General features: G+C 44.6%; 1 protein-coding gene across 2 annotated transcripts in view; it reads right to left on the minus strand.

Moving 5' to 3' along the window:
* The window catches only part of macrod2 (mono-ADP ribosylhydrolase 2), a 439675-nt gene that overhangs the window by 334437 nt on the left and 92282 nt on the right, over nucleotides 1-12956 (minus strand). The gene's annotated exons all lie outside the window — the stretch shown is intronic.

Genomic DNA, 12956 nt, shown 5'->3' on the forward strand with positions numbered 1-12956 from the left:
GAGTCATCCATTTTTCAGATATTTGTTATGATGTGATTGGTGTGGGAGGTCTCCAGTTGGAAGCACAGGCTGCTCAGATGAAAAACGCATACAGTGAGATGAAGTGAGCAGAGAAATAAATGAAGGTGGCTGAGGCCATTTCGTGTGGAGAATGAAGAGTATTGCACTGCATTCCAACTGCTGCTTTCAATGAAATGCTCGGCTTAAACGCTCTTTCTGGCATGGAACTACATGCAAATCTCTGAGTTGCACTCTGACCTGCAGACAATTGCGGGGCAGTACTTAGAGAGCTCTCCCAGAGATTCTCCCCTGGACTCCAATTAGGGGGGCTTCACATTATACATAACAGACTTAATACGGGCCAAAGCATGTTTAAGCCGCGCTGCATGTGAAGCCTATCCTGCTGGTGCCATAGCAAATACAGTGAGAACGGTGATTAAGTCGTGCAAAATGAGCCCTGAAAATGGTGTTATTTGAAACACTTCGATGTTACGAGGACCAGCAAAAGTGCAGATAAAAGGAGTGGTAATGGTACAAAAATACAGGACCAGCCTTGTTTAGTACATGTGGGGGTATTTGAGCACACACCCTACAGCACATTACGCTACAAAGATTAAAGCCAGGGCATCAATGAGTAAATGTGCATTGTTTGTTTGACCACTGTCCCACCAGAGACGTTAAATTTGGCAGGTGCTCTGTATTCTAATAAAAAGAATGCAGCTGTTACAATAAAAAGCAGGCTGTTCCACAACATAACGCTGAGACGACAGTGTGAAACATGCTGTATAGAGTATGCACAAGTCGTAAAGCTTCACTATTACAGTGATAAAGGACGGCACGGAGGTGTACACAAGCCAGAGAACCCACAAATAAGGCTGTTTGGTGTCTGAGGAATAATAAGTAAAGTGAGGGGAAAACAAAAATGATGACAAGCCCTGTAAAGGTGCTTGATTACTGCATTATTAGCAGGGTAGAACAGACAGCACACAGCCTCGTCAGTTCACCTTTGGGATTGAGGCTGCAACTTTGACTTTGCAACCAATGTGAGTGTGGCTTTCCTGAACCTGCCACAAAGGCACACTTGATTGGGATGATCATCTCTGCATGAAAAGTACAAATTAAAATCCATTTCAACCAGAAATTATCATACGGGGCGAGTAAGGTCAATGCTAATGAAGTATGAGAGGTAGTGGAGTTGCTCATTTAATTTCTATCTGCACCACCTTGTGAAGTGGGCAGTTGTGAAGTAGTCACTTAAATAAACAGAACACTCCATCGGAAAGGTCACAGGTGCTTATAAAGACGCTCGGGGCTGCTTGCTTGGTGTCTGACAAAATGCTCGGCATGCTGCAATCGAGAGGAACCACATGAAAGATGGGCAGTGACAGCACGACTACATACAGCACGACATGCATAAAGATTTCATTTAAAGCTTGCCAAAGCACTTATCACCTGTCACTTTGACCGAGCATCTGCTTTCCAATCCATCTGAGTGCTCAGGTAAGCCCCCCCCTCATCAGAGATGCATTGAAATTCAATCGCCTGTATGGAATCAATGGGTTTGGGGAGAATTACCTGAGCAGATTAGAGCTGGAGGCAGCTGGAGAGCGCTATCGTCAAATCGCTCCAGCTTTTCCTGCTCTGTTTGTCTTCCCCACACTTTAGCTAAATTAGTAATTATAGTCGCACAGCCAATCTCACCGTGGCCGCCGCAAAGCCAACGACACACCTGGAGAAGCGCCACAAACATACAGCTAGTTTGTTGCGGCACAAACTCCGACAGGCTAATGAGAAGAACTGTCTCATCTGTAATTACCATGTGAAACCTGGTGGAATTAGACCAGATGACACAACACAATCAAACGTGTAAAACCAAAGAGCCCTGCAGGGTTAGGCTGTACATGTCAGCGCTCATCATCTGGATCAGTTTGTTATGACAGAAGTCATCATTCAAAAGCTGAAGGAAAATATTCAGCTTGGGAGTACTCGTCACATCTGAATGCAGTATTGAACCTGATAATCAAATTTAAACCTTCTTACATCCCCGAGCAAATTGATTAGATTTGTCTTTCGACATCGCTAAACACTAATAAGTTATAAAGAAATATTCACTACCAAAGATCAAAAACCATCTTCAGCTGTGATCATTTATCAGGATTTGATCGCAGTTAAGACAGAAACACTGACTTCGGGAACAGTAGCTGAATTAATCAACCTGCATGTTGAAACTGAAAAATGCATCACGTTGACTAAAATAGATCTGACAAGCCTTAAAAACAATTTCATCACCATCATTTCAGTTGCAGCAAGGATCTAGAAGTGATGCTTAAAGGAGGCATTAGGCTTGTACTGCCTGTGTCTGCATACTAGCGAGGGAATATGTGGTACGCCGTGAGTTAAATATACAATTATACAAAAATACTGGCTCGGTCCAAGTTCTACAGCTCTAAATTTAGGACAGTGTGTGTGTGTGTGTGTGTGTGTGTGTGTGTGTGTGTGTGTGTGTGTGTGTGTGTGTGTGTGTGTGTGTGTGTGTGTGTGTTCTGGTACTTGCTTCATATTGAGGACTAGAATATGAATTTAACCAACAGAGTGAGGACATTTCAATCGGTCCTCACTTCTTCGAAGGGCCGTTTGAAGGTCAAGACTTGGTTTTGGGGCAAGATTAGGATCAGGTTCTGGTTAGGTTTAGGGTCAAGGTTAGGGTCAGGCAGTCAGTTGAGATGGTTAGGTTTAGGATGAGGGGCTAGGGAATGTATTACATCAATGAAAGTCCTCACAAAGATATAAGTACATGGATGTGTGTGTGTGTGTGTGTGTGTGTGTGTGTGTGTGCGCACACACGCAAACTCCCAGAGTGATATAAATTGAGTGTGTAACCGCTGTGTGTATTCATGTCTGTTTGGGTCTTTATCGGGGGGGCTTTGCAGTGACGGCGCGCTCCCCTGACAAGTTGTTTGTCTTCGCCAACACCTCATTTGGGATGAGGAGCTCCATCTCAGAGGAGAGCCAGACCTCTGAGTGTTCCAGCGTGACTGAGATAGCCCCACAGGCTGTGCGTGAATGAACGCACCACTGGGATTCTAAATTCATATTACAACTTGTTTTTTTTGTTTTGTTTTTAATTAATTTTCCAAGTATGGCATTTGTTGCGGGGCTGCACGGTGGTGCAGTGGTTAGCACTGTGGCCTCACAGCAAGAAGGTTCCGGGTTCGAGTCCCGGCTCGGGCGCGGGATCTTTCTGTGTGGTGTCTCCATGTTCTCCCTGTGCCTGCGTGGGTTCTCTCTGGTACTCCAGCTTCCTCCCACAGTCCAAAGACATGCAATTGGGGACGAGGCTGCTTGATTCTCTAAATTGACCGTAGGTATGAATGCGAGTGTGAATGGTTGTTCGTCTCAGTATGTTGGCCCTGCGATGGACTGGCGACCTGTCCAGGGTGAACCCCGCCTCTCGCCCGTAGATGCTGGGATAGGCTCCAGCCCCCCCTTACTAGTAAGGAATAAGCGGAAGATGACGATGGACAATGGATGGCATTTGTTGCTTTGGTTCTTGTTGGGTTTTTTTTGTTTTTTTTTTAAACCACCGTTACTGCCACAATATTACGCCTGACTCAACCCCTCCCTCCTCAGTTACAATGTGTAACATAGATAAAACACAATGCTCTCTTCACGCGATGTTCTTGTTCTTTCTCTATAAATTTAATGTATGAAAGGTGCTTTACAAATTAAGTGTATTATAAATAAAATAGTAATATGATTTCTACTTCTTAACACAACTTTCCCAATCACTGAGTGAAAATGTTTGAGCGCGTTAACAACGGAAGATGAAAACTGTTCTTCTCCATCAAAGTTTCCTTGCTGTCATCCCACTCATGCATCTAGGTACTCTTGGTCTACTGATATCTATCTACTGTAGGGCACTGAGTAGTTTTGCTTGTACTACACGCACAGTATACTGCATTGATATTCAATAAGGCTCCAAATGACCAGAGAAAATGTGCCTCAGGAGAGAGCAGCAACATTTTGAAGTACTGGCAGTAACTTGGAGGGAAAAGTGAAAACACACCTGCCCTCGCAGGCAAACTGACCATCATATCGGTCATCACACATCAATCGAAGGCATTGCGAATTTTTCAAAGGGGGTCTTGGTATTTTTAGACGGCTCCACAAGGCTTTGATGCAGTTCGTCTTCATATCTGAACAATATTGTCCAGCAAGGCCGTCTAAGGCTGCATGCCCGGGCAGTTTGAGGTGACTCAGCCCGGTCACCATGGAAACGTGGCAGAATGAACAAAGGCAGTGAATTTGTTAAACCTGGAGTGGCAAGGTCAGCTGGCCATCTGATGTGGTAGGCGGTGGCAGCAATCAGAGGTAAAGGGTGTGAGGGCCAGACCGGCAGCACAGAACTAATAAAAGAACTTCTTTGACATGATAACCTCGTGTTGCTGCTGCCAGATTTGAGTCGGGGATCCACAGCAAGGAAACTTTTCCTTTGTTGTAGTTAACTGACATCGTGAGCAGAACACCTACCTACCTTATGTGGCATAAACTGACGCCTGACACTGGTACCCCACAGTCATACACAAGTCTCACACTGACAAAAACAGATATAAAGAGTGGCTCAGGTAAACTGACAGCTGGATATGTGAGACGCAGCAAATGTCTGTCAGAATAGAAGAAAAATCACACACGGAATCTCTACGAGGGATTCTGTGTCACCGCATTCGGAGGCACCAGGCTCGGGTTCAGCTGCCTTCGCCCCAATTATAACCCAGCAGATGACTGCACATCATACAGAGCGCTGTTACACTACAGCGAGGGGAAAGAATGAAGACTCTTCTATTACATCTGACACCTTCAACTTCAGATCTGACTGAGACAGAATGAGATGTGATTGATCCCAGCCAACCCACTGAAAGATCCAGTGACAGAGAAAATTTGGTTCTCGCTGCACTTCTGCTGGCACAGAACACAACAATGAAAGCGTTGACTATGAACTTGTGCCAAGTGTTAATTACTAACTCAATAAGAGTCCAGGGTTACATTCACAAAAAAGTATGATTAAAGAGAGGCACGCAGATACATTCGCACAGAATTCATTTTAACAAAAGATCAAGAGCTCTATAGTGGGTTGTTGAGTCCGCGCAACCAACTGAGAAGCGAGGATGCTCACTTGGATAAAAAGGGAGGGAGAAACACGCCTTTCTCCTGGGAATACTACATAATTCCCATTTGAGCCCATCTGCCCCAACCACAGGCTTGTACACAAACACACAAGAGACAAGAGCGAGGGTGTTCATTAGTAGGATACAGAACCCTAATTAAGCGAGGTGGAAGGAACACACGCAGGTGTGGATTGCACCTGGTGTGCAAAGCACTCAGGTCTGCATGTCACAAACACATGGGACGATTACACACGCCCAATCCTAACTTCACTTTCCACCCTCACCTGACTGCTCCCGACCCTACATTACTCCATTCCTCGTACCGCATCTCTGGGTGCGGGTGCGGGCTGGGACACCGTCATCCACAGCAATCCACATCAGGAGAAGACATTCTCCCTGCGCGATTGGCTCCAACTCTGCAGCTCAGACAGAAAAAAACAAAACTGGGCCAAAAGTGAAATCACAGCCATGATCAACTTGACAAGCTGAAACTTCCAGCTACTGTATTCTGACAGGAGCAGAATTCCAGACAATGCAGAGCTGTTCCTGCAATCCACCAAGTCCAGTCTCAGTTCCACCAGAATTGTCCTGGACACACATGCTACAGTTGACTCCATTTTGGGACATCACCTGTTGCTATGAAGCAAAATCATGTCAGTCTTTGTGTGTGTGTGTGTGTGTGTGTGTGTGTGTGTGTGTGTGTGTGTGTGTGTGTGTGTGTGTCTGTGAGTTAGTGAGAGCATGTGTTTTATCAGTTGCCGGCGCTTGTTTGAACGGAGCCGTGATGAAAGCCTAGACAAACACAAGGGAATGTCAACGGAGGATTAAAGTCAACAGACAGAGCCTCGACTGCCAGGGACCCCTGAGATAGGCCACGCCCTCCGACTGCACACCACACTGAATCTTCACACTCCTCCTTACCACCAAACCAGAAAAGATACTCAACACAGGGATGTTCTCAGATGACACGAAGGGAGAATTATGAGATAAAGGAGGAGGAGGAGGAGGAGGAGGAAGGAGACAAAAACATGCTGTCAAAGAAGCACCCCTCCCCCACGCAGTGGTGAGTCAGCTCAGCATAAAAGACTCAACAAGGCTGACCAGACAAATTACTTTTAAGAATCTGTCTGTTGTATTAAGCAAACAATAAAGTTTATTGCCATGCCGAGGTACTTTGACGATATTGGTATGATGTTTTTGGTCTGGCAATTGAGTGTGAAGGCAGCAGAAGGTCACATAGTAAAGCAGGCTGGGCAAACATGCAGTCCTTTTCAGTTGCAAACTGAAGCTTCCCTGTTTTTTCTTCTTTGTTCATTTTTGTGTGGGAAGTGAGCAGAGCTGGCTTGAATCCCTATTGACTCAATGTACTGAGACGTTTTCCCTTTTACCAGTGCTAAAGTAGGCATGAGCACTAATCCTTAGGGGTTAAATGGAGCCTCCTCTGGGCTTTCCCTATCCTGAGAGAGTTGGGGGCGGTTGTTGCTGTAGCACACAGAACTTTAAGGTCTTTGGCAGAATTTTGGCTCAACTCTTATAAACTATGCAGAAGAAATACAACTCAAAACTTGACGTGCAGGATTGTGAAATCCATGCAATCCATGTGGGTTAGGTCTTAAATTAAAGGCTTCTCATGGCAGATACTCAGGTGATGGGTATGAAAAAGAAATGCTGCAGCTGATGATAATAATAATGAAATTTTAATGATCACATCGGGGAAATTGGGCCACTGCAGCAGCAGATGAAAAACTGAAAAACAACAATAGGAGACTAAATTTCAGGTGCTGGAGATAAAAATAATAATTAACTACCAGTACTTTGGTGAGAGGCTGTCACACAGTCAAAGAATATGAAATTACTTGTCTGCAGATTTTTGTTGTGTTTATGTGTAACTTGTTATTACAGCATGTGAAGGAACATTAAATTATAGCAGATATCTAAAAACATATCAAAGCTGTTTGCATGATCACATAAAATATGCGGGAATGGCATATCCAGCTGCTTCACCGGCTGGAGGAATAATAACATTTCTGAACAAAGTTACAGTAATGACTGTTTCTGAACGACACGCTTGCTGTTTCTGTATCAGCGGTGACCTTTACATAAGCAGAGAGCTTTGATGAAAGTCTTTGCAAACATGCAGGAACTTGATGCAGGCAGCTATGACTCAATCAACAGGGAGACATCAATAACAGCCACCAGAGAACGGCACCATTTCCATTTCAAATCACAGCCGTTTTAACACCAACACTGAGACGGTGTCAGTGGCTGCTGAAGTCTGGCAGTTGCTGCCCCAACTGGGTTCCCCTTTCACTATGTATGACTTCACATCCATGTCACCTGGAGTGTGACAAATGTTAGTTAAAATGGAGCTACTTCTATTTAGCCAATGCATCTAGCCATCTCCTGCACTGGCGATTTGCTGGTTGACTTCCTTTACCTTTGATGGGTTAGCTTAAAGAAGTTCTTACTGGCCTGTGAAATGTCACAGCTTTGTCTTTATGGTCTCTTTGTGGAATCGGAGAACAGAAAAGGTATATTTCAAGGCTACGATGAGTAAGGAGAAGCCACTAAATACAACTCTGCCTCTGCATAGACCTCAAACCTCCACCGCAAACATGTGACCTGTAATCTAAAAACTAGTCTTAATCGGCGTTACTGCTGAACGAGATGTGTAAGCAGTAAAATACAACATCAATGTCCACACCAACACATGTTCTTGACCAGTTTCATTTATATCCATAATCCATCAGTCATGGCATCAATCATACCATTAATCCATAAAAACTGCCTTTATGTCCCCTACAAAGACAAATATGAAAAACATAAAATTAGACGCATCATACTGTGAATTCATCCGTTTTCATGGATGAAAACATTGTTATAATGATACTGATGAAAATGAACACACGCTGTGAGTGTTTACGCTGTGGTCCACCCTTCACCTCGTCCCCGTCACTGGTGATGTAGTGCACACTGTCACACGCATGCACCTTGTGCTGCTGGGGGTTAACCACAGAAACACCCCACCAGAGTGGAATAAAGAGGCTCTTCTCCTGTTACCTCTAGTTTTACCATAAACATGTCATTCACAACTGCACCACAACCACCTTACACTCTCACGCTAATAGGTGGCCAAGAGCGCCTCTTTCAAGGGCGGCCCGTCATCAAAACGTGTCCTTTTAGACCCTCATCATCACTTTCTTTAGACTTCCTTTGAGTGCAGCTCCTGGCTGCAGAGGAATAAGACATTCGATATCCTCTCTAGAGTAGTGCCGAGGCTGTCAGACACTGAGGCGTAGACACCTCCGCGGTGCTGGGATTGTTGGAGGTGTTGCATGAAAACACCTTCAGATAAAGTTTAATGCCAATTAAGCAGCTCTAGTTTTCACATTAGCTTACACTCAGGACACTACTCATTTCCACAGTGACAAAATGTCCACATATCTTCAAAGCTTCAGAGGATAACAAACTTATCACGCAAAGAGACTCAGGATGTATATGAACAGCTTTATCCTCTTCACTCCTGTACATGTTTCTATTTTTTTGACACATTTGTATTTCTAGTCTCTATATCTCTTACATTCCCAGCTACTCCACACACACAAAAATCACAGCAAACTGTATCTGTACAATGTGACAAACTAAACTTTGATTTGAGTAATCTGATACAAGCACAGCGCTGGATAACGAGAGCATATTTTACGTAAGTGATGGAGCTGAGAGCACTGATGGTTTGCTCTGTAAAGCATATAAACATGGAAAAACCTCCTTGTGTTTTCCTGGCAGTCACTCATTGTGTTCAGCAGTGCAAGAAGCAAAGAGTGGAGAAATCATTAAAAAGGAGTAATTTTGGATATGACTCATGAGAGTAAACAAAGTCATCCAGATCACAGCGAAAACAAAGTCGGAGTTAGTGTTTGGCACAGATAAGCGAACACTTTGATCACAGTGATGGCAGCTCTGTGTGAGACGAGACCTCCCCTCTCTAGTACCCCCCCCCCCTTTTCTCTTCGCCCAAAATGCTGTTGCCTCACATCCTCACTTCCTGTATGTGTTCCAATCAAAAGGGGCCATTACGGACCTCAAGGTTTTGTATGATCAATTTTATCTTATCTAGAGCCGCAACGGCTCGGTTTGCTTCACCTGATAACATTAGGTTAGACTTCCTCTCCTCACAGCTCTAAACCCTGACTGACCTTTTCCTGAAACACTCGACAACTTAAAAGACGAACGCGCTACAGTGCAGCTGAGTTAAGCAATCACACAGCTGTGTGTTTGTCTTTAAAGTTGCTACAGCGTTTAGAGACGCATCTCGAGTCCATTGTGAAGATAAATGTAGCATTTAACTAGGGCTGGAGAAAAGATGCTAAGTAGGCTAATTACAGATTTAGTTGCGAAATAGTAAACCGGTTACAATGGAAGAGAGAAGAGCTTCAATTAGCTACATTAGAGATGTATGCTGGACTGTGAAAACACTGTATGGTAATTATTTCTTTTATCTCCTTTATTGTGCTGATTAGTGCAGCGGGGGGAGAGCGCTATACCTAATCTGATCACAGAGCATTGTGTTTGGGGTCATTAACCTATGTGAGGTCCTGGGGTCGACAAGTAAGCTCCGACCCCCCTCTACCTTTCTTTATGGAACTCACTCATCCCTGAGTTCCTCTGTCTCTGCAGACAACACATCAGCGACCACAAAAACAACCAGAGAAAACAAAAGCCACGAGGAAAAACAGCCGACGGAGCTATTTGCATGGTTTGTCATTCTTCTAAAAACACACGGTGCAAATGACTACTGACCAAGGCCCCTGGGCTCGCCTAAGCAGCAGGATGTCGGCCCCTTTAGTCTCTGTTGTTGTTGGCATTTTTTCTTCCTCTGGGGTGCATCCAGTCTCAGGAGATGAAGAGGTCAACCCATCCCTCAACATCTGGGATCTGCATCAGAAAAGACTTTTATCTCACTGCGTGGCCTACTAGCTATCATGCCTGTAGCGAGGCCCTGCTCCATGTCCCCAACATCTGCTTTCATATGCGCAAAGATCCAACCTGCTCTCTCAGTCAAAGCTTTTGCTTCCAAACCACATTGGGCTATACTATGATGCTGACATTTACATTCATACAAACCAACTGTAATGAAATCCAACATCCGTCTACATATTTACCCATTCACCGATTCAAATTTTCTCTATAAACCCCCTTTCTATCGCTGTCACACACATTACATCCTTTTCAAATCACAAATGTGAATACTCCAGCATAACCAACAGCACCTTTCATCCACAAATCCTAGTTAAACTATAGTGATGCTGAAAAGCTGCCTGTCAGGATGGCAGAGAGGAGATGAAAGGCCCAAAGCAAAGATCGCTGCTGATTGCCTGTAGAGGATGAATATGCAAATAAAGCAGAAGGTAAATGAAAAACAAAGCGGGGGTTTTGGCAGCAGACTCTTACATGTTCCCCTTAATTTGGCATTGGTTAAGAACACGGAAAGTCTATCAATAATGAATTCAAGTCAGAGCAAGAAAGGAGACACGTGGGGAAATCAGTCTCCATTTTCCCCCTGTGAGCCCCAGAGCAGTTTGGGGGCCTACTTTTTGTCACAAAAGCTCTGGGTTGAACACACACTAAGCTTAGGTGACACATAAATGGAACATCAAGGGAGATAAAGTAATATCCATAGCACCTATCCTACACAACAACAATCGGACTGGGCCAGAGTGTTCAGAAAATAGGGCACCACAGCCTGCCAACTGGAAGCTCTATCTATTGACCGCAGCAAGAGCAAAAACTAAATCAATTATCTGGTTGAATGTCTGTTATGAGAGACAAAAACTGAGCGGGGGACACTGATAGATACCAAGACCAAGTGCACACTTAACAGTTGTTTTCCTGCCACCAGAGCCAAAGGGCACTTTTGCCAGCACTTAGCGAAATCAAGTGTCATAATATATTTAGCAATGTTGTCCTTTGTAGCAAGCAGACACAACAGAGTACCTGTCTGTTCTCCAGACTCAATGATATTGGCCAGACAGACACAGACGAGTGCATCCTTGGGAGAGGAGAGCACCGATCCCCTTCAACTAAAAGATAAACAGGGAGACAGATTTTGCCCGGTCTTGAGATAGCTGAAATCTAACACCCCCGTCCTCTGGTGGGGCTCTTTGTATGTCTGAGTGAGGGTCAATCAGCAGCCGCTGACAGATGTGTCTGCAGTCGATTTAGGGGAGGAAGCCAGGGTGAGGTCAGCTACAGGTTCCTTTGCCTTGTCCCCCCGGAGACAAGACAAGGATCAAGCCAGGATGTCCGAGATTGACCTTTTCTCACCTCACGGCCTTTCCTGTATACACCTGGACGGCTGTGATAACATCGTTAAGCTCATTATCCAACTGGCATTAAGCCTCATGGAAGTTTCATTACACTGTAGAGGGCTTCATTCATGACAATTTCCCTACAAAACTACTGATTTATGATGGGGGTTTGGGGCTAGAAACACAATTGTGTTGTGGAGAAATGACAGCCGCTCCAGCTGGAAAACAAACCAATCTGAAAAACTCCACTGGAGGTCTCAGTCATTTTGGCAGATGCAGCCGGCTTAAGTATCTGTTCAATTAGACACTCCATTTAAGATGGCAATCGTGGTTTAGCCGAGTGCAGATGTGCTGCGGCTGAAGCTACAACTGGCTTCCCCGTCTGCCTGACATGTCGCTGGGCTAAAGTAGTGATGAGGCCATAACGAGCGTTTGCAGTACAGGTCCACATCAGCTCATGAGCAGACAATGGGGGGACAGAATAAAGAAGCAGTAGTGGTGTACGAAATGAGCGCTGCAGTTGTGTGGATGTCAGCAGGTCACCACTATGTACAGCATTTTAACTGAAAACAAGCCAGAGTACATCCCTTCGTGTAAACTCTTGTAGAATATACAGGGTCTGACTTTCCATTCACCTGTTAGTGAGAGTGAAATATTATTGAGCTGAGGTACTCACGCAGGTTTTGTTCAAGAACAAAATGTGTTATTTTGCTTTTCTTTGCATAATTTCAGCAAGACTGCTGCTTTCTCTTGCTATGAAGAACTTGAATTTATTCCAACTAAGTGTTTCCTCTAATAACAGCCTCACGAGTGAATGGGGATTATAGCCTTGTGGTAGAGGTGAATGACACGTAAGAGCAACAAACCCCCCAGACAGCTCCATATGTCACACACATCTCATCGGTTATATTCAACGACAGATGAGCGGAGCAGCTCAGTGCGCCGGGCCGCGGTGTCTGCCTTGTCAGGTAGCCTGAGGGGGAGACACTGAAGATGACGCAGGGCAGGACAGAGTGTTGGCTGGGTCAGCTCGGCTGCACAACCCTTTGACTAACAGGGTGACTCATTGCTGCTTTGGGCCTGGAAGGATGCAATCCAACTGTTTGGCTTCATATGAACATGAAACCAAAGAGGGTTAAACACAGAGAGCACAGGGGGCACAGGCAGTGCAGCTCAGGTATGTCAGAGCGACTCATATGTCTCACCTGCACCATCACATGGGCATCACACACACACACACACACACACACACACACACACACACACGTGTGAGGGATTAACGCAACTCTAAATTCCAGTTCTAAATTATTCTGGTTCTTTTGAGGTCAGCAACGATGAAACTGGGTTTTCCCTTCTCATTTATCACACCACTATCACAGCATTTCTCACCAAATATTATTCCATATTATTGTTGTCACATTAAGGGTTGATGATAGTTGTTTCCAAAAAAAAACAAAAAACATTCAGATATTTAGATACTCAA

The sequence above is a fragment of the Aulostomus chinensis genome, chromosome 16 (genome assembly GCF_037954235.1).
Source record: "Aulostomus chinensis isolate RoL2024-O1b breed Wild chromosome 16, RoL_Achi_v1.0, whole genome shotgun sequence".
Classification (NCBI taxonomy): Eukaryota; Metazoa; Chordata; class Actinopteri; order Syngnathiformes; family Aulostomidae; genus Aulostomus; species Aulostomus chinensis.